Below are 24,389 nucleotides of genomic sequence, written 5' to 3' on the forward strand. Positions count from 1 at the left end.
GCGCTAACAACAAAGCCAGCACAGCGAAACGCTAACGTAACGTTGAACGGCGGACGGGGCACGTTCCCCCGTCTTGTCTTTCATCTTCGGTCTCGATACACTTACCTCCACGATATAACAACAGCAAGCCTTCTTTTCTATAAAAGCTGAGCGGATGAGAGCGACGGTACGAACAGCAGCTACGACCACCTGAGCGAACAGGTGTTACCTGATCTGGAAAAGGCAAGCAAGTCAATTGACGAAACGTTTTAATGCATAGCGTTAATGCTAATGAGGCAGAAGTTCTATTTCATCGAATTGATAACTTATAAACTGAACGTACCTTATTGAAAAGAACATGGTACTAACTAAAAACTACGTATTCAGAAATCGTCGTGATAATTTTTTTGCGGTATCATTTTTTTATATTTTTCAGTAAACAACTGCCAGCTATTGGATTTTTCTATCGGAACGACCCTTACGTCGATATCAGTTGATGGATCTTGTCAGCCTCGAATCATCGATCTGCTCCAGCTGGGGATAGCAGACTAAAAATCTCATCTACACGAATCGATGACGGGGAAGCCAAAAAAGGCTATTTTTCTTAGTTGTCACTCTAATTTTTTTCAACTCCATAGCTCGCTACAGACAAATAGTCGCGGACTTGATGAGGCAGCGTCGTGTCGAGATCATTAGACCCGCCTGGTTAGATCCTGTGGTAATTACATATAAAAATACGCTTTTTTTTTTTGCAAAGATACTAGAGGTACTTACTTCGGCTATTTTGCCCAACAGACTAGAACTCCAAAGAAACATTAAGCACAAATACAGTATATGTAATTGCACGTGGAGATCTAGTGTTACATGTAGCTGCAGGACTCACTTTTAATGGGCTATTATCTTCTTCTTCTTCAACATTTTCAAAGTAAATTTCCATGTTGAAGAATCTGTTGTACTGCAGGAAGTCATCACAGCCGATCAAAAGCTTACCTAGAAGCAAATAGTGATGAAAGCGTAATCGAAAAGATCCTTTAGAATCAAGGCCCACAAGCCTAAATGTTATCAAAACATGTGTATTACCTTCTAACATCTACTAAATTTCTTCTTAATTATATTGGACAACTAGAATGCAGGTACCTATATTCAACTTCGCTCGTGTGGCTTTGCGGAGCGGTTATCTACCAGATAAGAATCATCTAAAATGTTCAATTTTGGCTGAAATATCGTTTATAGCTGTACGTTTGTAAAGGGCAATTTAATTACTTTCATATCTATTGCGTCATGCGCGTCTGAACAAATTCAGACATAGTATTCAGGGTGTGTCTTAGAGAGCTGGTAGACCTTAGGGGCGGAAAATATTGCTAAAGATTGTCGATCAAGTTTTTGGCATCTTATTAGTATAGCAAGCTCAGATTTAAGGTTTTGGTCGTGAATTTAATATATTGAATGGATATATGTGCTGACAATCCAAAGCCCGAAATAATTATAGTTTCGTTACTTGGCCTTGAATAAGGCCAAGTAACGAAACTATAATGATTTTATTTAGGCGTACTGTCAAGTCCTGCGCAAGTGATGCACTGTCAAGTCGACATTTTACTTCCAGCATAAAAATAAATAATAGCCTTAGAAAGATTTCGGTTTGGTTTCGAGTTCGTCAAATGAAATCAGGCGGCTGTAGCCTTGGGTGGTTTCAACGAGTCTGTACTGGTTTTCCATAGGAGAAGTGCCAGTTGATGCACCTGCGCCTGCAACTTTGTAGGCCGACCTGTTGATAACACTGGCAAAAAGTGAAAATAATTAAAAGCCTGATTTTGCCCTTTATTCCCTGGCCCCTTGCGTTTTATACACACGCGTAAAACAAATAGGAATTGCCCGAGAAAAATAAAAATTCACCGCTTTTTGTTTACCTGCTGAGCTAGATAGGGAGACTGACAAACGGCTTGTTCCAACTATGCATGTGTTTCGATGAGCATAGATAGTGACGCCATTTTGCCCGAGAGGCGCGGCTTGCCTAGCTCATTATAGCTACGAAAAAGCGGTAAAAGAATCTCAGTCACAACAACCGGCACTCAGTTCATCACTAAAGCTGTCGAGAGCGAAACACAGAGGGAAAAGATATATACGTGGAGAAAGAAAGCAGTGATATGAGGGCCTGGGAAATATATGAATTCGATTATTTAACGACAGTAGTAAACAGCGTTGAAGGGAGCACAATGCGGGATAGCGTTAGGGTTGCTTTACCTATGATAGTTACAGGCTATGTGCAATAAAAATCGATTATTTAAAGCTCGACTTGCTTTGATCATAAACTGGTACACCGTAGATGGACAAAGGTATGACGTGAGTAAATGTTATATGACCCATTTTTGGTAAGTTAATCTATCGCAGAAGACTATATCGGCTATTCTGAGATGGCCGTTCTTAGACTGTCATAAGCGTCGGTGCGTTAAAGATCTAAGAGGCGACATTTTTCTTTTATCGTTCATGCTGCAGTAGACCGCGCTCGTATGCTCAACTTAGCCGAAGATTCTGGCTCCGCGGTTGCGGACTAGCCGGTTGTGGGCCAACCTTTAAGCAACGTTTAGGGAATGATGCTTTCAGACGGTTCAGTAGCACGAGCCCATATCACTTGAACTCGATATGATGCTTTGTGATCCACCTCGAGGCAAAATGAGGCCTTATATATGTGTTTAATGGTGGTCGTATACGGGCGTGTCGATCGGCTGAACGACTTCAGTTTCGGATCTTGCCGGAACTCTATTATTTTGAGCTTGCAATACTGTTATTAGCTTTGGCATATATCTGCAAGGTTGTGGCGTTCTGGTATTTAAAGTTTGATGGCAGTATAGTAACGTTCAAATATCTGGACTTCTAAAAAGTTCGGAGACTGTCAAATTGATTGGTAGTAATGGGTTTAACGTTAACAACGTACAGAAAACTCACGAGCCAAGGCGTAACCGTATCGGCAAGTAATTCTTAGATAACGCTGACCTGTGTAGTACCGCATCACACAGGGAGGAAAATTTACACAAGGTAGGATTTGTCTTCCCTCAGCACGTAGCATAGCCGTCGTCTCAATGCACTTAAAGAGCAATGACTATACTTTGGAGTTTGAAGTGTTTAAATTATGTCTACAGCCGTTAGGGTCCGTTATTTTTAAACCTAATCAAGGGACTGTTACGTCAACCACGGCCATAGACAAAGGTCTGATTAGTTGTTTAGTCACGAATATAAAGTCTTCATCCCAGACTCGTAGAAAAGCAAGGAGCGTATTCAGTAGATTATTTGTTGCAGCAAAAATTTCTCTTCGTGGTCGCTGAGGTTCGAAGCTTGCATCGGATATGTCACAACTTATTTGTCGCCTCTGAGTCACTCATAAATCATGTTTGATGAGAGCAGTTTCGTACTTCAGGCAAACTTTGGTTAGGTGTTCCAAATGAAGTTCTCATAGACGCGATCAGGCCTAGTGTATTGTACCCAGATATTCCTTTCGAAGCTTGTACCATATCTTGCTTCAGTTGTCGGAACCGCGCGTACGCTCACGCGTCTGTCGTCGGTTGGTCTGTAAGGTTACTGCTTTATTCCGATCGCAATAGAAGGTGGGATAGCTTCTTTTCGTTGCTCATTCAGATGATCCGTGTATAATATTTCCCCTAGCGGAGCGCTTTACAAAGTTCGGCCATTCGGTACTATCTTTACTTTAGATGTTATCTTTAAGTAAGATTTCATCCGAAGAAGCGTCTCCGCTAAACCCCACTCTACAGCACCCTTGTTCTCTCCAAGTTTTTTTGGAAAAAATGTCGATAACAGACCGATCCTAGCAGTCATTATTTAAAACGATTCCCCACGTTAAGAATATCTTCTTAAAAATAAAGGTATCGAACCTTACTTAATATGATAAATTTATGGAAAGATTAGACCTAAATGTCACATATGACGATACAGCGTCAAGCCTTTTTTCGAACGGAATCGATGAAAAACGAACCAAGTGTCTTCATATATAACCCAATTCGCGAGCCGCTCTGTCGTTAGATAATTCAATGACAAGGACCCCGCAAAAAGGTCACGGCCAAATCTTTCTATCTCGTTGTGCTCGCGCCTGCAGCAAAACAAAGGAAAGTCCCGTTACAAGAAGTCTCGCGTCATAGGACCGTTGCAAATTCACTAAGCCTTTCCCGGCTTAATGTAATAAGAGGAGATCACACATTTCTGCTATGGCGGCTTAATGGCATATATTTGTGCAGCATATTTTGTATATTTGTACATATAACAACGCTTCGATCACAATCTTTTTCCCTTCTGGCGAAGGCACTTGTTGCTCCATTCAAAAGGAAAATCTTATTCCACTGGCACGAACTATTCCCAGAGCATGTTGATTTCAATACGCTTGAATTTGAAATACGCTTCACTTCAATGTGATAATGCCAAAAAGCATTCAAAAACGATCTGAAACAATTTGTTGCAAGTAGGAATTCTATGCCTGGCTATATCTAACACGCCAGATAATACTGTAGATATTATCTTGCAAAAAGACGGGGCAAAAACGGGTGAGCGATGACGGAAAGGTACTGCCAAAATCCGTACCGGACCGAACTGAACGTGAAGACATGGAGCACAAATTGGAAATCGAATGCTACGCCATGTGCTGTAAACTTCACACTCGCCGCTTCCGACCTAACTTCAAGGTTCTCGAGGTTTTTCAACCCCACTAAGATCGTCCGCACATTGGCATTGCTGTGATAGTAGAACCAACTCGGTCAACGGAACTTGAAGCAGAACCGACAGCGCATTGAACAAAGGCATTAGAATTCGATTTAGAATCTGAAAATACACAGTAATGCTATAAATCATTCATAGACTATAAAATTTGAGTACAATTAATCAATCAATCAATCGAATTTTATTTATTTATTTTTTAACAAAAGTAAAAAATTTCATATATACAGGTCAGTAACACAATAACCCAATACTATGATGAGTATGTAAAACCTTTTGAAGCCACCAAAAATATTTCGCCTCTTGTTGAGTTTATAGGAGCAATTTAAGAGATTTATATCATTCAGGATGTCAGATCCTCATGGGCCTTTCGTAAATTCGTGTAAAATTCGACAGGAAATAGGCGGATAACTTAAAAAAAACCTTAACATTAACAAAACCTAACAGACACTAAGACATCCGATTAGACTGTGTTCTACAGATCGGGGACATATCAAGAAATGATATGATTTTGTTTTTATTTGAAAAAAAGCATAAAAACGTGGATAACAATGCAAGGAAACATGGGTCGGCTTTAAGCGTTTGGTAAGTCATGCCGGTAAGGATTGCGGTTTGCCATGCATCACTATGACATCCATTCCATGGCTGGAAAATTATGCTACAATACGCGACAGGATAAAGATACAAAATTTCAAACCACTTGAGACGGTCATTAGAATCACGATGCAACACCCACTGCGTTGGGGGCCACCTGCAGCTGTCGTCCCCATTCGCAGTATCTTGGAATAGATCGATGCAAGTCATATATCACTAAGTAGCATAAACTATAAACCTAAGTATATGATTAAAATACCTACGAATTGACACAATTACTCTAAACACACTATCATTTTTGCTGTGTAGAGAAGAGCAATTTTCAGAGTTATTATTTTGAGTTGCGTAGCGCCTAGGGGGAGAAAGGGTCAAAGTGGACACGGGACAAGTTAGACATTGTTTCATTTTTTTTACGATTTATCTGAATGATTTTTCGTACGCATTGGAAGTTCCTTATTAGGAGCTCTTCGAACGACTCGAAGACTGCATGTAGACCCTAAGAAAATCTTTCGTTTTCAGGGGGCCAAAATCATTTATGTTCAAACCTTTATCTGTATTAGTAATTTACCTGTAGAAATCGTAAGCCTGCTAGAGATGAAGACTAAAAGAAAAGAAGTCTTGTGAGTCATCTGCTTTTTAAACTGGCTTTTATTGGAAATCTTTTTACTTGTACATAGATAGCACGGGGGGGGGGGCGGGGGGAGGCAAAATCGACATTTCATGGCCTTTACAAAATCCTATTATAAGAACAAGCTCATGCTGTAAAACACCGTAGGCAGCTTAAACCATTGAAGCATAGTAACTCTAATTTGTTGTTAGCAATTTTCGCAAAATTTAAAAAAAATAGAAAGCGTGTCCATTTTGAGTCTTGTAGATTCATGCAAGTGCTTAACACGGCGAGAACAAACAAAGGCCAAATGTCTTATTTTCTATATGTTGATCACAGTAATGTATGAGATTGAGCTGATGTTAACTGGTGAAAGTGACTTTGTTATGGCTCATAATTTAAAGGCCATTTGGCAACTAGGACAACCTAATTATTAATCAATCATATCATGCAATTTCAAAACACCATTTGGCAACTAGGACAACCTAATCATTAATCAATCATATCATGCAATTTCAAAACACCATCTGGATGGATACGATGTCTCCACGCTCTATAAAACAAATTCAGGCACGGGTACGATAGAAACTTTAACGATTTTGCTACGTAAGTTGCCTCGCTAATTTCGGAATATTTATAAGGTACAACCTGCAAACCTACAGTCAAACAAGAAACCTTAACGGCCACTCTATCGGTAGGAAAAACGCTGTACGACCACTTCTTAAAAGGCATGGCAGCTTTTCTTTCGTCCGGGCCCATTGATGAAGTTTCAAACCCTTCAACCGCTCATTGAATATTTTATTTGACTTAAATTGATTGAAAACTAGTGAGTGTTCTCTTTTCTGGATTTTTTTGGGTGTTCGGCTACTGACCACGAAAGGATTTTGTCCACATTGTCTAAAGACGCGCGATGTAAACCTCTTCAATGCAGTCAATAAGACCACAGATAAAGGCACGTACGCTTATACTTCAGCGTAACTATTTGTTCTCCCGCACTAAGGAAGAACGACTGGTTCGAATATACAAATCAGGACTGATGACGATTTCCGAGAACTACCGCCTAATACGTAGGCTAACTACCTTAAGGAAAATCATGGATTAGATGTCCGCCAAACAGATGATATATATTTTTAAGCTAAGTTACCTGCTAAGTGTTCAAAGGGGAGATAACCATATGATATCATTTCTAGACTGTTAAAAGAAGCTTAATTGTAGACGTTTATTTTTTTGCGTATACTGCTTACAATTATTCGAGAGGAATTATCAAATATGCCTTCCTGACAAATTGGGACCCTTTCTAAATGTCCAAATCAGGATATGTACCAAGGTATCTCTCGTGTTATTTATAGTTTTTATAGAAAAATAGTTTTTACTCAAAAAAAAAAACTCTAGAAAGCGCGTTCAGTGGTGTTCGTCAGATAAGCAACCATTCAAACTCGAGAACTATGGCTCTGGTGTACAGACTCTTTATTGAATCTATCTGGGATAACACCGTTTTTACTGCCATGTACGTTGTGGAGATATCAACGCATTGCGCCGCAGCTCACAGAAGCACTGCAAGCGCCGGATTATGCTATGTAATGTATCGGATATTAATAAAAACGATTCTGTAGTTGGTGTTAATTCAACAAGATATATACTTTATGGACTTCTAGAGCGTGCATTCAACAGGATCCTGTATGAGACGTGTTTCTGCTACCTTTATACTGTACTAGAAATGTTTCTCGTGTTAGACGCTTGACACTTGAACTGTTAAATGGCCGGCTATTAGCATGAAACGGTACGTGTTGACGTCCGGATTGAACCTATGCCACCCATGTTTATCAAGTCTTGCAAGCAAACACGTTACCGCCGGCGCTATCACGGGCATACACTACACCATAGAATTCTGGACTGTTTAACACAGTGCTTTGAAGTTCACAAAACCATAGTCCTTGTTTGTTGAGTGGCTCGCCAAAAAGCAACAGAAGACTGATGCATGTTGAATATTAGGACTCTAATGTCCTACTTTATCTTTGATAGAAGCAGCAGTCATTTGGGGCCTCCAGTTATCCACCTTAAGTGCTTCGAGTCTTGCATCCGCAACCGTCGTTAGGAGTTATTACATCCGGTGCCTGGCTATCCTGCACGACGGGTATTTTAGATATGTATGTCTCACATGTGCTCTACCTAAGCTTTACCTATTCCTTTACGTGTCCTGCCTAAATTATCACGAAGGGCCTTCTTTTTGTGACTATCGATACGAAATTAAGCCAACATTCTGTGCTTATTCCGGCTATGTGAGGAAAGGCAGATACTTTAGCATACCGTCAATGTAAAAGGTGGTTCAGTGTGCGTAGAGAGCTGAAATTCTCTTTTTGCTTTTCTGCAAGATTCGCTTCTATAGACCAAGATTTCGATTTATTTTATATTTAAAACAGCCTGATCATCCATTTTGCAGAAGTAGTTTAACCGGGAGGCATCTTACATTATTGCATTAAAAGCTAGAGCAAAATAAAGCTACTTTTGATGGACATATTTTCGTTTCTCTCATAAACACTTTCGCTTGTGTCAGTTTATTAAATTCTATTCGTTATCAACAAGGTTTCTTTTGATGCCTGATTATTAAGTGTCTTCGTTCAACAACTTATATGTACAAACACGTGTACAGACACTTGTTAGCCTTTATCATTATTGAAACAATAACCACGCTACCTGCATATAACTTTCTTTTTATTTATTATGTATTTATCACACTCGAAGGAAACACATAATGGTGCGATCGTTTTTTATATCCGATATCTTCTGTCATTGTTTCGACGTTTCTCAAAGAGGTAACGTGTAACACTTTGACTTCCCCCCAAAGGTGTATTAGTATCTATCTAGTCATACTGTGATGATTTTCAATTCTTCTGAGGTATGGCTATCTAGGACTTCCTGACATGGGCGTAAACATTATGCCCGCTCAGTCTAACAAGAAGGCACATCAGAGCCCACTAGAGCTCTAAACTCCACCAAAGATTTAACAGATTCATATTGATTGACAGTTACTAATATAGTAGATAACAGGATACACAACAACAATTACTCTTGCTTTGAAGATAATTCAAAATTAGACCTTAGAATTATGTTTTGTTGTTCTACCCTCTATGTTATATGGCATACTTTTGTTGAATGCGTTACGAGATAAACACACTGAATAACAAATAGTTAAATTTAAATAGAGCTGTTTGTCAGTCCCGTCAGCGATTGAGGCCCTTAATCAACTACTTAATACAGGCAACAATCTTTTAACGAATTTTCTAGTCTAACCTAATGGAATGTACCTAGGCAGAACGAATATTCTGCCTGATAGTTTATACTACAATGTACTTGATCTTGTCGCAAAAAAAATGGCTTATGGACGAATTTTACCGACAAATCTCGAGAAAGAATTATCAAGCATGCTCTAGCTGCGCTTAAGAAGACCAGAAAGCTATGCACTATCTCCTGAGTTAATTGATTAATTAATCACCTAGTTTGTCGTTCAACCGATTCTAAAGCAGGTGTTAAGCCTGACGGCTTAGCAAGGATTCGCTGTTTTCATGTGTCTTATGAGAAATAGGTCCATTTTTTCCTCATGCGGTCCTTCGAAAGAGAGTCTTCAGCCTGTCAATCCGTAATGGGACTAGTCAGGCTACGTCTAGCAAGGATCATTAGTGTAACTCTTGTTGAACTACCTATTAAAATACCATAATCTATTACGCTAATAGAATTTACGAGATTAATGATTTACGAGCAATACTCTATCCCACAGCTACGCATAAAATTATCCTGAAGACTAAGTAATAAACTCAGCGACTGATATAGAAGATTACGACAAAGTAGACGTTCACAGTTACCCAAATAACTTATATGGATCACATAGAACCAAACAGGTAGATAAACCAGGACGATCCGTTTCTTGGCACGAAAATTACTTTAGGAAGACGCGCGATAGCTTTGAAGAAGAAGCTCAAATACCTACAAGTAAATATAGATACAGGTCCACGTATAGCTGTACATATAGAACACGTGGCTAGTATGATGATGAAGATAGCAACTAATTCGGTACGTATAATGTCAACGATTGGAGGAGCATTGGTACCAGACGGCTACTAGTGAAGCCAGTTACTGTGTAAGCCTTTACACGATAAGAACCCAAGGGGGCTCTAAAAAGAACAAAGCAACTTTGTCAGCTGCTCAGGAAACAATGATTACCAGAGTGATTTGAGCCTAGAGGGCGGTTCCCGTCACCGCTCTAGTGCTAGCCGCAGTGCTACTGTTAACCATGCTAGCCAAATAGAGAGGCCCACGTTGAACTTAACTACACTCCAAAAATAGCAGGACGAATGGGCCAGGACTCGACTAGAACAAACACGGGGCAATTGGACAGAGTCTTTGATACAGTACATACAAGTCTGATACGACGGGCATCATAACGAATTGTTACACTGCTCTGCTCCATGGTCCAGACATGGTCAGTTCCAGACAAAAATGGTCAAAATAGGCAAAACCTCAGTAAACGTCCGTGTCCTGCGCAACTTTGGAAGGGTAAACAGGCTGAAGTACATAATGCTACACTGCCCTGCCCTCGGCCTGGCCAAAAAAAGGACTGAATACGCACTTTCGAGGACTTAGCTCACTTAAGCAACTCATGGAGGTGCTGATATCACAGTGATATTGCTAGGAAGAGTCAGTGTACTTCAAATGAAAAAAAAAAAAGTGAAAATCATGAGGCTGAGAAAAAATCTGAAGAGAACTAGAAGAGGGTTTGAAATCGGAACTTGAAATAGCCTCGCCTTTTCCTTGAGGGAATCACTTCCCTTCTTGACAACGTAGTCATCCTTATTTTTCGAACTTCTGCCTCCTTCATCCGTGACAGACATGCTTATCTTACCACGATCATCTCGACCTTTATCATTTTGGATGAAAATAAGACAGCGGTGCTTGTTAAGCTACGGCAGCGATTCAGTTGGAGTATAGCTAGCTGGAATTATAGGACGTAAGTTTTGTAACGTGGGATCCGGTTCGTGTGTGGTAAATACATGCCGCACCATCTAGAGTTGTCATTGCCTATTACCGATAACACGGATGGTAACACAGATTGCATACCTCCAATAGGTGAGAAGCGAAGTGGTTTTAAAACGCTATTGGTATTGATTAGGGACACGTTCTATTGGTCTACCGCAGTCGTCGCGTGTTATCTGGCCGTTCTTCTAAAACATACATTTCGAGTCCTATTTCCGTGCTGCCTTACATTACGACGTTGCTCATGGCGGCCTACGCCGCGAACTTGCTTTTTTTTTACGGGTGAAAAGCTAGGCTACTGGTCAGAGGCTGACAATATGTCGACGAGCGACTAAAGCTTTCATATATTAACTACGTTCGAACTAGCAGTTGTTTATTGTGTTTATTCTTGACGTTGACGATATATATTCTGTTGGAATATGAATAATTTTAGTTTGTATGTCACGTTTTTCCCTGTTAGCTCTTCACTATCTTTGGACCTTTATATGCTATTCAAAGACCCTTTCTCTACTCTATGAATCCGTTGCCATTTTACCGTTTGATGCATGACGTTATGTCGAGTGTAGGCTCTAACTGTAATAGTTCCGTGTGCACAAAAAGTGACGCCTGCCCTTTATTCTGCCACCTGCTGTGGGTCAAGGTTATCGAAACAGCCTAGGAAAAGTGTGTTATGCGCACCGAGAACGGTATAATTGAGAGAATTTCTTAAGAGGTTTGTTAAGTTCAAAGATGTAATCTTGGATTCCGAATGGGAAACAACTCTCATTAGCAGAAAAGAACAAGTTGTGAACATTAAACAATTGTCAGGCATCTTCAGTGTTTGGAATTTTATCACAAATTAGGAGCCTGGGTGTGAAGCGCACTAGCGGACTACGTGAAGCGCACGAGAACGTAGGGCTTTCATTTAATACCTAACATTTCACCCGGCACCGCAGTGCTCAGTCACAATGATAAATTTCACAGAATTGGTACGAGTAAAGGAAAGTAGTCGATAGAAAGCGGGAAAAGCAATAGGTAGCGTTGCTAAGTACATTTATTTTCCGAGTTTAGCCGAATCTCAGTTCCGAAAAAGCCGCCATTTTGCTTTGCTAAGAAAAGTGGGAGAGGAATGTATGGGCCTTACACATTGGAAAATGTTCAAAAAAAAGCAAACCAGCCAACAAAGGTCCATATACAGAAGGGAGTGGTCCATATGAGCCAAAATTAACTAAACGTCACCGTTAAGAAAAACCACTACCACGGGAGAAGAAATTATACTAGTGTTTTCGCTCAGAGCGCCCCGATCTCGTGGCCGATATTGGGAAAGTAATAAATCGTTAGTTTTCTAGCGACGCCTATGTCATTGGCCCATATAATTCCAGTTGATAGGCTGTATGGGCCAGAGACCTTCACCTTCATGATTCTATATAAAGAAGCCAATTAGACTGACAATTAGCTAAACACCTCTGTGATAATGTTACTTAATTATCGCTCTAGAGAAACCAGCTATTGATATACAAATGAAAAGTATATTTATTTGCACAGTACAGTTTAATGTTATTCATTCTCTCGTATAACTAAAGCGAACTGCTCATATTTTAAGAAAAAGCGGGGATACTAATGCTGCTTTATGAAAATAGCGGATGATTTATGGGTTTTGTCTTTGCGATTGGGTGACAATCGACAATAAAGCCCCCCGTAACAAAGCTTTCTTCCCGACAATGGACAGCTGTTGTAGCATTCCGTGACTGCACGATAGGCCTGGCTGATTATCAGCCTGGGTCGCTGAAGGACGGAAATCATCTTCTGTGAACAGATGTTCGTTCATCGACAAGACTCTTTAGCGATTGCTGCCAATTCGGCTAGATCATAGATTGTGATCTTTCTATCGGGCTGTAGGAAGTCAAGTAAATGGCTTAAAGACTTACGTCTAGGGACTGCCGCTTTTTCGCGCGGTGTAATGGTGTGGCCGCCGTCCTTTAAGGCCAATCTGATTACACACTTATGCCTGTATGAGTAGTCTATAATTGACAGACAAGCTTTTCTAGGAAACAGCGATTTGGCCTCGTGGAACGCGTGAGACAATCAACAAACACTTCGTTTGTGATTCATCCGGATGGGTTTGTAAAATCATGAATCTCAACAAGTGCATCCATCAACAAATATTCCCTGAACTCCACTCCCGGAAGCATAACATACAACAGAACAATACGAAGAAACTGTATTTCCATTTACGTATACGAGGGACGAGTACTGTAAAAAGAATTCCTCGTTCTAATGTCATTTGGATAGCCGGTTTTGTTCCTGTAAATGCAATCCTTTTTGGAAAGTCAGTTACCGTAAGAAGGAACTTCTCGTCTATTTAAAGCAGTACAATTGTATAACTTTCTCGCAGAAAACTTTGGACTGCTCTCTTCGCTATCATCGCGCGTGGAAGAGAGATCTTCTCGAATCGTCACAAGGGATGTTGGCTGTGCCACGCAAAGAAAGCCATCATACAATTTCTTCGTGCACTCTGGTCATAACGCCAACTGTCCGCTGGGTTGATATTTGGTTTCTTAGCAAACTCGTACGCAATTAATTGGGCCTTAAGCTTGGTACAACCTTGCGTGATGTTGGGCGAGATATGCGGCCTATGTAGCCTTTTGACATTAACCAAACACTATGTAAAGAGACATATATTGAAGTAAACTTGTTTAGAGTATTAGCAGCTGCAGCTCCTTTCACGGCCTTGGGCTGTTGTTTCGACATGGATCTTATCATCAGCAGGCGATTCTCCTAACGCAAAATCCCCTATTTACAATAGCCTCAGCTTCTTCTCCTTCCGTCCTTTGTCAGTTTCTTTGACACTGAGTCTACCACATCATCCTTCAGAAAACAAGGCAAAAACTATTATCTCGGTCGCGCGTGTGCGGGCAACGACGATCAGAAGTATCAAAACAGGTTGTTTCAAATGATCGTTTAATGCACAGCATCTAGCCCCAGTCGACGAAACACAGCGTTCAAGTCATCTGGAAAAGTGCACTGCTGCTGCAATTTAGAATATGACACAAGCAGAAGTTTGATACGTTTGCCGAAAATATTATTCAGTCTCGATTATGTGCTATGAAGACACTGTGCCGTTAAATAGGTTCATACTTTTCAACGACTCGAAGAAGCTCATAAAACAGAGACGCCTCTAGAAGATTTAAAAAGTATCGTATTTAAACTCTAAGAGGATTGAGGATCTTTGTCCTGCGCTCATTATTCATTAACAGGATAAACCGTTTTAATTAGATCGGCAATCGTGTTTTTCCTCGACAATGCTTTATGGAAATGCTGACGCGGCAGTCCCCCTCAAAAACAATGCTAAAGGTATGGTACGTAAGCATGAAAATACGTTACGTTAGTTCAATATGACATATATGCACATACGTGGTGAGTTATTTTTTCAATAAGCAATCGACAACCTTTTGCTTTGTCTAAACTCAAAACAATAGGTCCATATGGTTTTCGTTATTTTGGTCCAAATAGCTTCTAAAGTAGTCATGTAATGTAGCTCGATATTACGATAACTTGCCTTCGGTTTGGGACTGAAGATGCAACCTAAGTTCAGGCGAATCTGTGATAAAAAAAAAAACAAGATGATTAATTTGCTTCTTTGTAATTCCACAAAAGTTGAATAGAATGCGAGAGTACTACGTTGTACCATATACACGTACGTTTTTTTTAATTCAGCCGATTACGCGCGTGTAAATCTCAGAAGTTTTGAGACATTGATAGCACTAGATTTTCAAATCTCGAGATTTCTTGGCTAGAAAAAATAAAGCGGTCAGTACAGTTCCCGTATCACATACTCCTCTCTTTCCCTTACGCGGGAGCTAAGCGTCGACACCAGAATCTAGTATCTTCGAGCCGTTCTAGCATTCTATCCTCTCTACACCTCAAAGACACTATAACCTTTCCTGCTGCCCACAGTGAAGACTATGAATCTGGGCAGTGACAAAGTTCGTAAGTTACAGCCGCTAACAAAAACCTCCGGCAGTGTTCAGTCGCAGGCTACCGAATTAAGCCATATTTTTTGGTGACTTCGGAAAGCTCAGTCTACATAAATGCAGCGTTGATTTATCCATTACGCATGATATTGATAATGTCACAGATCGCTGAGAGGCCGTTGGCCGTGCCCAAGCTGATCCTTATCAGGAAAGTAAAAATTGCCTTCCTCTTTCTAGCTAGATCAGTGGTGGTCACGATCGTTGCCGATTTGATGATTCTTGATGAGTTTTTGCTCATTGTGTTTTACGTGCTAGCACACTGGTCTCAATGGAGATCTGTCACGTTTTGGGTGATTGGCTTAGATTTAATACTGGACTTGTCTTCGAGATGGACGGGTATGTGCGCGAATTACTATGTTTTCGTAAAAAAATGGGTAATGAAATTCGCATCTGCTAGTCTGAACGAATAGGTTCTTTTAATTCAAATACATAGTAAGGCCTGATATAAGTTTCTAGCCATTTTTGTATAGATCATGGCTAAATTTAGCATGCCGTCGGAAGATTTCTTTACTTTACAGGCCTCCTGTCAAGCTGTTACCGTTTTGTCCGGAACGCGAAATTTCACTCCAATTTTGAGTCAATGTCGACATTTCATAGGACAAAACACATATTCTTAATAATCAAACCGTTCAATACGATAGGTTCAAGGTGGTTAAAGAGTGTATAAAAGACAAAAAATCAATTTTCCAAAAAAAAAACGGAGCTCAGTAGAGAAACAAAAGCATCAGAGGTGATTAAAAATAACAATCATGCTTTAAATCTCTTACGTGTTATTGTTAAATTATATTTCATTCCTTAGTAATCTTATGAGAATTTGCCATTTCAATAAATAGCACTGGTTTCTAAATATTCTGTTTCTCTTTTTTTCCTTGTATTCGGCCCCTATATGATTATATGACTACGATCTTTATCGGTGCTATAAAAGGAAGGTGTATTTTAATATGGTTTTTATTTTCTAAAGTATTAAGATTAGCGTAGTTTGAACAATGGTTTTCACGTCAAGCCCAAGCTCGCTATATAATTATCGCTGTTTAGTTTGTAAAGTTGAAATGCAATTTTCCAGCGATTTCCGGGGGTATATACATACTTCACTGTTAATAAACGAAATCCAGCGAACGAAGTAGCGTCTGTAGAAATGTATATGTTAACGCTCTGTGAATAATACGCTGCTGGCACGCCATATTGGAAAATGAATCATAGAAACAAAAAAAAAAGATAGCACCAATTTAGAGTCGTAATAAGTCCTCTTGCACGACTTGCGCTTGTAAACATTCTAAAACATTATAAAATAGGACTCTAACCTAATCAAGTTCAGTGAAGTATACCTTCTAGTGTATTATATGCGTCGGACTGAATAACACTGTCGTATATAAGCGTGCTTCAACGATCTCAGAAAACGCACTCAAAATAGCGACACGAGCGCTTCGTAGTTCGATAGTGAACATCTTCAACGATAGAGACAAACAGAGTCTCAGGTCGCAATGGGAAACACTAGTCTGTAGAGCTTCATGAACGCCAGGTCATCTCGATTTCTCTGTCACATTCATTTAGCTGGTAGTAGATACACATACGATTTGTGTGAAATAAACAATAAATGCACTTGTGTCCGAAACAGGTATAAATATAACGAATGGCCATATACATGCTTCACATCGGGTCGAACATCTTAGGCCAAACTATGCCAATGATTTTCCACTTTCTTGCTATGACAAAAGCTGAAGCTGAGCTAAGTGAAAATGCTTTAGGTTGAAATGTAAATAACTTAGCAATGAGTTAAAAAAAATTGAGAATAGATATGTCTCTCTACGAATGGACGTGTGCAGACAAAGCCTGGCGGACAGAAAAAAAGTGCCAAGAACAGAACTCTGGCCTACCTCCAGAGAGATTCCTTGCTTTGGTAATTCTTGCCAGTGTTAAGCATCAGCCGTAAGTATTTGGTGCCTCACAAAATTGCTGTGATAAAAAAACACTCACAATCTAGTCTAGATCATTGATCTGGTTCAAGTAGGACTCCTGCTAGCATCTATAGAGCGGCAAATGCCACTGCTATGAGAGCCACGCGACTGTTAATGAATTATGTTGGCGCAGAATTTTAATTCACACTTATACATTCAACTATCTACAAGATGATGATTTTTTTTGCAATGCGTAGCTCTTTATATACGTCCTTGCTCGCCTAATTGCAAGCAGATCGTTAAGTACACTAAGAAATTTTTTCTTCAGCTCTTTCTTCCAGCCGTAAGCTGAAGTTGCTCTACATCGCAAATGATCACGAAGCTATTGAAAGCCTAAGTTATTTAGGCGCGTTCGACTCTGTTTGCTGAGAGGCTTCAGTGCACATGGAAAACGTCAGATATCTGCTTTGACTAATCAGTGTCCTAGTACTCTTGTCTATAATAACAACCCCTCGCAAGAGTCACTAGATTGTCGGAAGATAAATTGTTAGTAAAGTCATATCGATAAAATCTTATTTGAAGTATCTGTGATATCTTCTAAACTCCTACGTTGCTTCAGAGCTGTCTCCATAATTCCTCTATGCTCCTTGCATAAGTGATACCAACGTCTACGAGCTCTTAGTTTTATAATATCGAACTGAAGCACCACCCCATATAGCTCACAAATATAGAGCACTTCAAGCTTGAATGGAAGTATTAGGAAGCTTTTAACACGAGAGCAGCCCGTACCTTGAACCTACTGAGGAACGCGACGAAGGCTCGTTAATCCTTGTGGACTCCTCTTTAGCGAGCAACAGCGACCTGCGCTAACCCTAATACCTGTTCTGTCTTGCTGAACTTGTCGAGTGGGTTCAAATCCCGCCAAATTTAATCCTTCCCCTTTTGAATTAATCCTTTACGTTCCAGATGAAATACACGCGTACCGAGCTGACCCACTCTGATGTTAGTGCAAAAGGCGAGTTTATGGGATCTGTGATAGTGCAGCCAGGTGCAGGGTGGTGAAACCTTGATTCGCAAAAAGCTTCATACACGAAACCCATATGTCAGCTATTCGGAAACACAAAGTTGTACGAAATAAACATAAAATTCTAATGACAACGATGAATAAGGCAACTTCCAAATTGGACTTCGCTCGTCTGCTGATGCTGCGTTTCCCTTTTTGACTACAAAGATTTAACCACTATGTGCGCTTGAAGAACATGAAAGCTAGCCAGCGTTCCTGTTGCAAAAGCAAATTAAGTTAAAAATTACAGTATTCTCGTAGTTTAACGTGATGCTTAGTTACCCACTAAACGGAACCAGTCAAGTGAAGTTCCGAGGAAATATAATAGGCTAATAATAACAGATCTTCATTTGTGTGAACAAATGAAGTTGACGTCCAGTGCGTTTCAACCCAGTTCACAGAAGGACATTTAAATTATACAATTGAAGAATATTATATTTCTAAATTGCTATTCCTAAGATGCTTTTTGCCTTTGCTTTACCCATCACACATACCGTTTACGTGTATAAGTAGAAATTAATTCATGTCTAATTCTACGCGTCTAAATATAACAGCTAAGAAGGTACAACCACCTGGTGTCTAACTGAGCTAATGGGCAAATGCTGACATAGTTAGCTCTCCCAAAGCAAATCACTTGGCTAAAGGTATATACACGGATTAGACTGATCTCAACAGAGTATCTACATTGATCATAACAATACTCGAATAGACAAAAGAAATCGAAAAATGAAAAAGTAGAAAAAGTGGAAATAATACTTTGGACGGTTCAGAGCAAGCCGTTTCCATAAATGTAAGGCTCAGCCAGGAATCTAGTTGGACCCGAAGTCCAACCTTCCACAATGCGGTAATTGTAAATTAAAAAAAAACTTCGTCGAAAACTCGTACGAGCAGAAGATAGGTACAGCAGTTGTTCTATGTGATATTGATTGCCGGCCTAGTGGCTCAAATGTGCGGGTCTGTATATGTCCGTTGTGACTCGTAGACAACAAAGACTCCGTTCATTCGTCCTTACTGTTGCCATAAGTAAAGCGGCCCTTATCTCAACAGCTGAGAAGCAATCGCAAGCATTGCCATAAAATTTTGCGATCGTCAAAGCAGATCCCACTTTGAATTAAGCTTTTACAGCTGTGGCTCTTACGGTACGCCTGGGACGGCCAAGTTACGTGCCGCCTTGTCGTGTCGTTCAGTACCGCTGCTGCCACCAGTTGAAACCTGCCATTTCTTCAAAATAAACCTTCCAGCAATAGAAATAATCCCCAACGCTTACCAGTTCTCAGGCTCACGAATCCCGAGCTCCAGCTACTTATCCAAGAACGCAGCTATATTTTGTTCACGTGTCACAACTATCGTAAACAGAAGACACAGGATCGGCTGAGGAAATGGTGGGTTAGGATAGCAGATGCATGTCTTCCATGCATGCCTTCCGTTGTGGCACGATGAGCAATCCAACGGGTGGATTATAGCGGATTATCCGTAACAAACATATCATACTGTCGTCAGCCCCACCGCTAAGTAGATAGATGGGTAGCGTACTTCATTGTCTTTAATTCCTGGCCCTTTTCGTCGACACGCGGCCGCGGATGCAAGGAAACCATAAGTAAATTGTGTTTATGCATATTTATTCTTCAGACGCAATGCTGTCGACTGAAGAGATCTGAAATACTGTGAGCGTTAACAGTCGATGTAGTCAGTCTCTCTCTATGCGTACCTTATACGTACAACTCGCACACAAATTTCTCTCAAATATTGCCGATTGGCCCACAGATAAATATCATCTTGTCCCGGGTAGCTTTCACTTGAAAATTCGACACCCAAATTCAAATAGGGGTTATGGGTCTAACATTTGCGATTCTCTTTTCAGCCGTACATGCGTTACGATGGTCTACCTCTGATTTAGCCGCTCGTGTTAGATACTTTGGTAAGACTTCCCGTACCATTTCTTGCTTCCAGTAATCACAAACTATCGTTTGTCCTTCAGTTTGCTCTCCTTTTCCACGGTTCTATGCACCTTATTAAATATGCGGCTAACATAATACGAGATACTGACGCTACAAGTATATACCAAACATAGAAGAACACTATATTTGCAGCCTTTGGCAAGTTCTCGTAAGAAGTACAAAGCAAAATGATCGTTAACTCGACGACCAGATGTTGAATGATGCCCGCGTCTATAAAAACGGTACTGGCACTGTCTGATTCAGTGGCGCCACCTCTACTTGTTTGACGTTTCGCTCACAACTTGTCTGCTTGAAGTGACATTTGCGTGTTTTCAATGACGATATTGAGCGCACACCACACAATACATATTGTTTTTTTGTCATGATTGCAGATCGTGGGCCTGTTCGAAGGGTTCAAAGAGATTGATGAATGACAGTCGAAGTCGGCCGAATGACAGTGAGCAAATAATAGTCGTAGTAATAGCAGTCCTAGCTATCAGTCGGAAGGCTGATCTATTAACGGCGGTGATGGGAGCATCACTTAGTTTGTTTGAATACGGAACAGTTGCCGTAAGCAAAGCAACGTCAATGAACGAAGGGTCGATGAAGATCGGCGTGCCGTAGGCAAACAGGCTAAATCAACCTTCGTCTACAATGAACGAGCAACAATATTACTTTATAATCGGCTAAATAACGCCAGCCCATAATGTATCGTGAAGCTAAGTATCGTGCCTTGTGTAGCAGAAGCCAGCTATCGATTAACACAGTTGATGAATTGGAATTATTTTGCAATCGATTATATGCACTTTATGTAGCAGTTTATGCACCCATTTACCGACTAAATTGCTCCCTCACGTTCCTGTTAGTGCTTTTCCATGGCTTTGACATATGTATGTAGGCGAGCTCCCATTTCGCCAGTAATAGATAGCGAACGAATTTCTTTTTTACAGAGTTCCTAGCTGTTTTGTAAATGTGCGTGCACGAAAAACCACGATGCCGTAATTCAGTAAACATCAATGATTCACCTTGCGACACACAGTTTTCGTATAAATTCTTACCAAAACTGCTATATCGTGAGTAAGCTTTGAACAGCATTAATTACTACTGCTATGGAAGAAGCTTTTAAGATATGGCCTGATATAGTTTAGGTCTTCGCTTGATCTACTGGAAATGGGGTTCGGTATTCTTAGTTATTTTTTCTCTAGCTTTATCTGTTTTTCCGCCATATCTCGACGTTGTCCTGTATGTTTTTTTATTAGTTCTTCCTAGTTTATATTATGTATGAACGTATACTATTAACAGCCTGATTCCATAGTCAGTTAAATTATTTCGACCGACATGGAATCGCGCCGTCTGTATGAAGTTAAATAGTTACTGTTCCCATCAATTGAAATTCTGTATTTCTGAGCAAATCGTCTTCAAAGCCATCCATTTTAATTCGCACGTGCATGGTCATAAAGCATCCTGTTCACATCTCACAGCATAGGCTGTGATATAGCAATGTTTATAAAAAAAAAAAAAAAAAAAACCCTCTGATACGCCATGCTTCATAGATAACAATGACGGCTCTTGTGAAGGAAGCGTCGTTTGGATACTGCTTCTATATTTCTTGTATCGTGCAATTATTGATAGCCTCAACGGCTGCAGTACGTCCTGATGACGCTTCAGCCGCGCTAAACGCAACAAGATCCAGTCCCAAGGCAGACGCAGAGTATTATAACGATTCGCGCGGAAATTGGCGATTTGACGCTAAAAACTTTTTGCTAGCTATTTGACGATAATTACCCATCCCTAAGAACTTTGGTTTCAAATGATTTGCTGAGAAAATTACAATAAAATGAATGTAGGAACTTCGAAAGGCACAGTCGTTACTCCGACATGAACTTCAAGGAATCCATAAAGTTAACACAAGTTAAGCTAAAAACACGAATGCTGTGGATTACCAAGGCTTTTAATATTAAATGTCAAGGTGATTGACAATCAAACGTTTTCATGTTTATGTCCCACACAGGCTAAACAAGGTTAGCGTCAGGCTAAACTCTATATAACTGAAGCGGTACTCACCAAATGATTGCAGATTTCCTTTTTAATAGTCGTTTGCACAACTGTTTTAGGAAATTCTTAAGCTATAATTTTCTAAGGGACACGTTTTGCGTATACAAAAACCTAAAATTTATCCAGTAGACACCCTTTTCTACAAGAAAGATCTTATCGTCCTACGTATTGATAGCTGGCAGCTCTTGGACTCGACGTGCCTAGCAGGCACGATCACCATTCGCTGACCTCGTCGACTGCGTTTCCTTACGATATATAGATTATAATGTCTAGCTTTTCGACATTTTCGTCGTAGGCATAATAATAAGAACCTATTCTGATATTGCATACGGCCAAGTCGATAAATGATAAAGTGAGGCCAAAACAAACTGCCTGTCTTTCTCCAGGAGCAGCAGCAGTAAAGGGCGCAAGTTCGAACAAACAACTCCGTTGCAAACCTACCGCATGCTGGTCCTTCTTGAGAGTTGTCATTCTGTGCGCGGTTTGCTTTTTCCCAATCGGTTGGCTCAGCAGCATTCTCTACCGCTGGTCGTACTTGACTATTCATTACAATATGATAGCTGCTCTCTCATTGGTATGAGCCGCAAGTTGCTGTTGAAGACCGAGACGCCTCTTAGCGTAAGTATAGGGAAGCAGAGGGATAGAAGGGGGCTGTAACCTTTCTTCAAGCCCGTCCTTATTTGTACCTGCCAAAATGACAAGGATATATTATAGAAGAGAAACGAATCGGTTGACAACGGTCGCTAGGGAAAATTTTGAGATTACCAAGCAGGGGAAAAGGGGGCTAAAATGGCTATAGTGCCCTTAAAAATGCTATTCTCATATGATCCAGCTTTTCGCAAGATCGGAAAAGGGCGTGCGTTTTCCCTTAGTTGCTAAACACTTTAGCTGCCAAGAATGGTACACGTTTGCTCTAGCGTTATCTACTATTTATATGTGGACTGGCGGATTCATAATTGGGGTGTGTTGCATCTTTGGGTATTGAAATTCGGCCTAAGGTAAGCCTTTGTCGAAAACACAGATTGAGATAAGGCAGATTTGTGATCGAATTCGCCAGGACACGATGGCAACACATTTGGAGGCAATCTTCATTTGATCCTACCCGCACTATCCTGCTATTAGAGCCGCGGCCGATTTACGCTTCATTGCTCATTGGCTTGTTTCAAATCGTCGAAAAACTTGGCCAGAATAGACGACGAAGCCCCAAAGGTAAAACAAACATCGAATGATGATCCTATGACGAATGTCTAGCACGAACTGATACCGACATACTGGCATACACATATATCTTGTTGGATGCTGTTCCAACAGGAAGACTACTGGCTGCATCGATGTTACCGTCTGCTGTCTGTATGTTGCATAGCAGAGGGAACATTGAGTACATGTTTGTACGCCATTTTGTTACACTAAGGCGCCATAAAGCGTTTGCTAAACGTATGGAATCGTGCGTATTTATGCCCAGACGTATTGATGCTAAACACACGACTATCGACGCGTATCACCCATTCATTACGAAAACTGCCCCGGACATTTCCCAAGGGTTCAGCTTTCTTCTTATACAATATCTAATACAAAACCGAAATGTTCCGTGAAGTTGTATAACTAGTCTTTCTAGTGATTTGACTATTCTACCTTTTGGTCTTGATTTAGTGCTTTTTTTCGATTGCCAAAACCCAATCAGCAAGATTGAATTAGCGGCTCAGTATAGCGATGGCAGTGTCGAGAAGGCGAACACACACCCCCGCTTGTGCGAGTAGGAGCGCTGGCCTCTGTAGTAGCGAAGCAAATCACAAAAGTAACTTATGCTCTCGTCCGAACAGACGAAAAACTCATACAGTTTGGAAAGTCAGATGCCTAATTATCGTATATAATACATATGGCAGTAGTCTCCAGCGGCAGTTGCGGCCGATTGAGAAAGCTGCCGCTCTGGCCTGCAGCACTAATGCGTATTCCTTTCGACCGAGTCTGCCAAAGAGGGTTATTAAAATGTAGATGAGCCCTCCCCCAGGACGTGAAACAAACCGACTGGCACTCGTTTGGGGGGATAGCTACACCATCCTTCTTGTGGACAGCAAGATAAAGCCAGACAAGCAGCATTTGCTTCTAAAACGTTGTTCAGGAGCGAGCGCCCTTATACGTATCCCTGCATTCCGGTAACGTGCGTCGTTTGACATACGAGTAGCAAGCTGGCTCCATTCCTGGATCAGGTCTTACCCCCCTAGCCTAATTTGAGCAGTCACTCTTTGAGCATGGAAGCATTCGTTAGAACGAAGGAGTTATTCCAAGAACAACTCGGCATTCGTTTGTTTCGGGGTCTCTTCTTTCCATCCTAAGAAGGCTGGGTCTCTCGGCAGATCTGTCGCACGCCAGCATCGTTTCACGCCACAGACTAACTGGCAAACGGTAATTACGCTGTAATTATGTTGCTGCTGTAGCAAGAAATGCAATCGCAGGTATGTACGTTACTGAGTCTTAGGCGGAACAGAGACTCTTGGATCGAGA

General features: G+C 40.7%; 1 long non-coding RNA gene across 2 annotated transcripts; it reads right to left on the minus strand.

The window, feature by feature from the left end:
* Positions 1-77: 77 nt before the first annotated feature.
* LOC147758400 (uncharacterized) lies at positions 78-20,095 on the minus strand. Of its 2 annotated transcripts, XR_015318745.1 has the most exons (4): positions 19,163-20,095; positions 863-969; positions 462-692; positions 101-213 (listed from the first exon to the last, which is right to left on the minus strand). It is a non-coding gene; the product is annotated as an uncharacterized LOC147758400 (long non-coding RNA). The 2 variants fall into 2 exon arrangements; XR_015318744.1 differs by lacking the exon at positions 462-692 and having other exon boundaries at positions 78-213.
* Positions 20,096-24,389: the final 4,294 nt, after the last annotated feature.

The sequence above is a fragment of the Varroa destructor genome, unplaced genomic scaffold, assembly GCF_002443255.2.
Source record: "Varroa destructor unplaced genomic scaffold, Vdes_3.0 BEIS01000001.1, whole genome shotgun sequence".
Lineage (NCBI taxonomy): Eukaryota > Metazoa > Arthropoda > Arachnida > Mesostigmata > Varroidae > Varroa > Varroa destructor.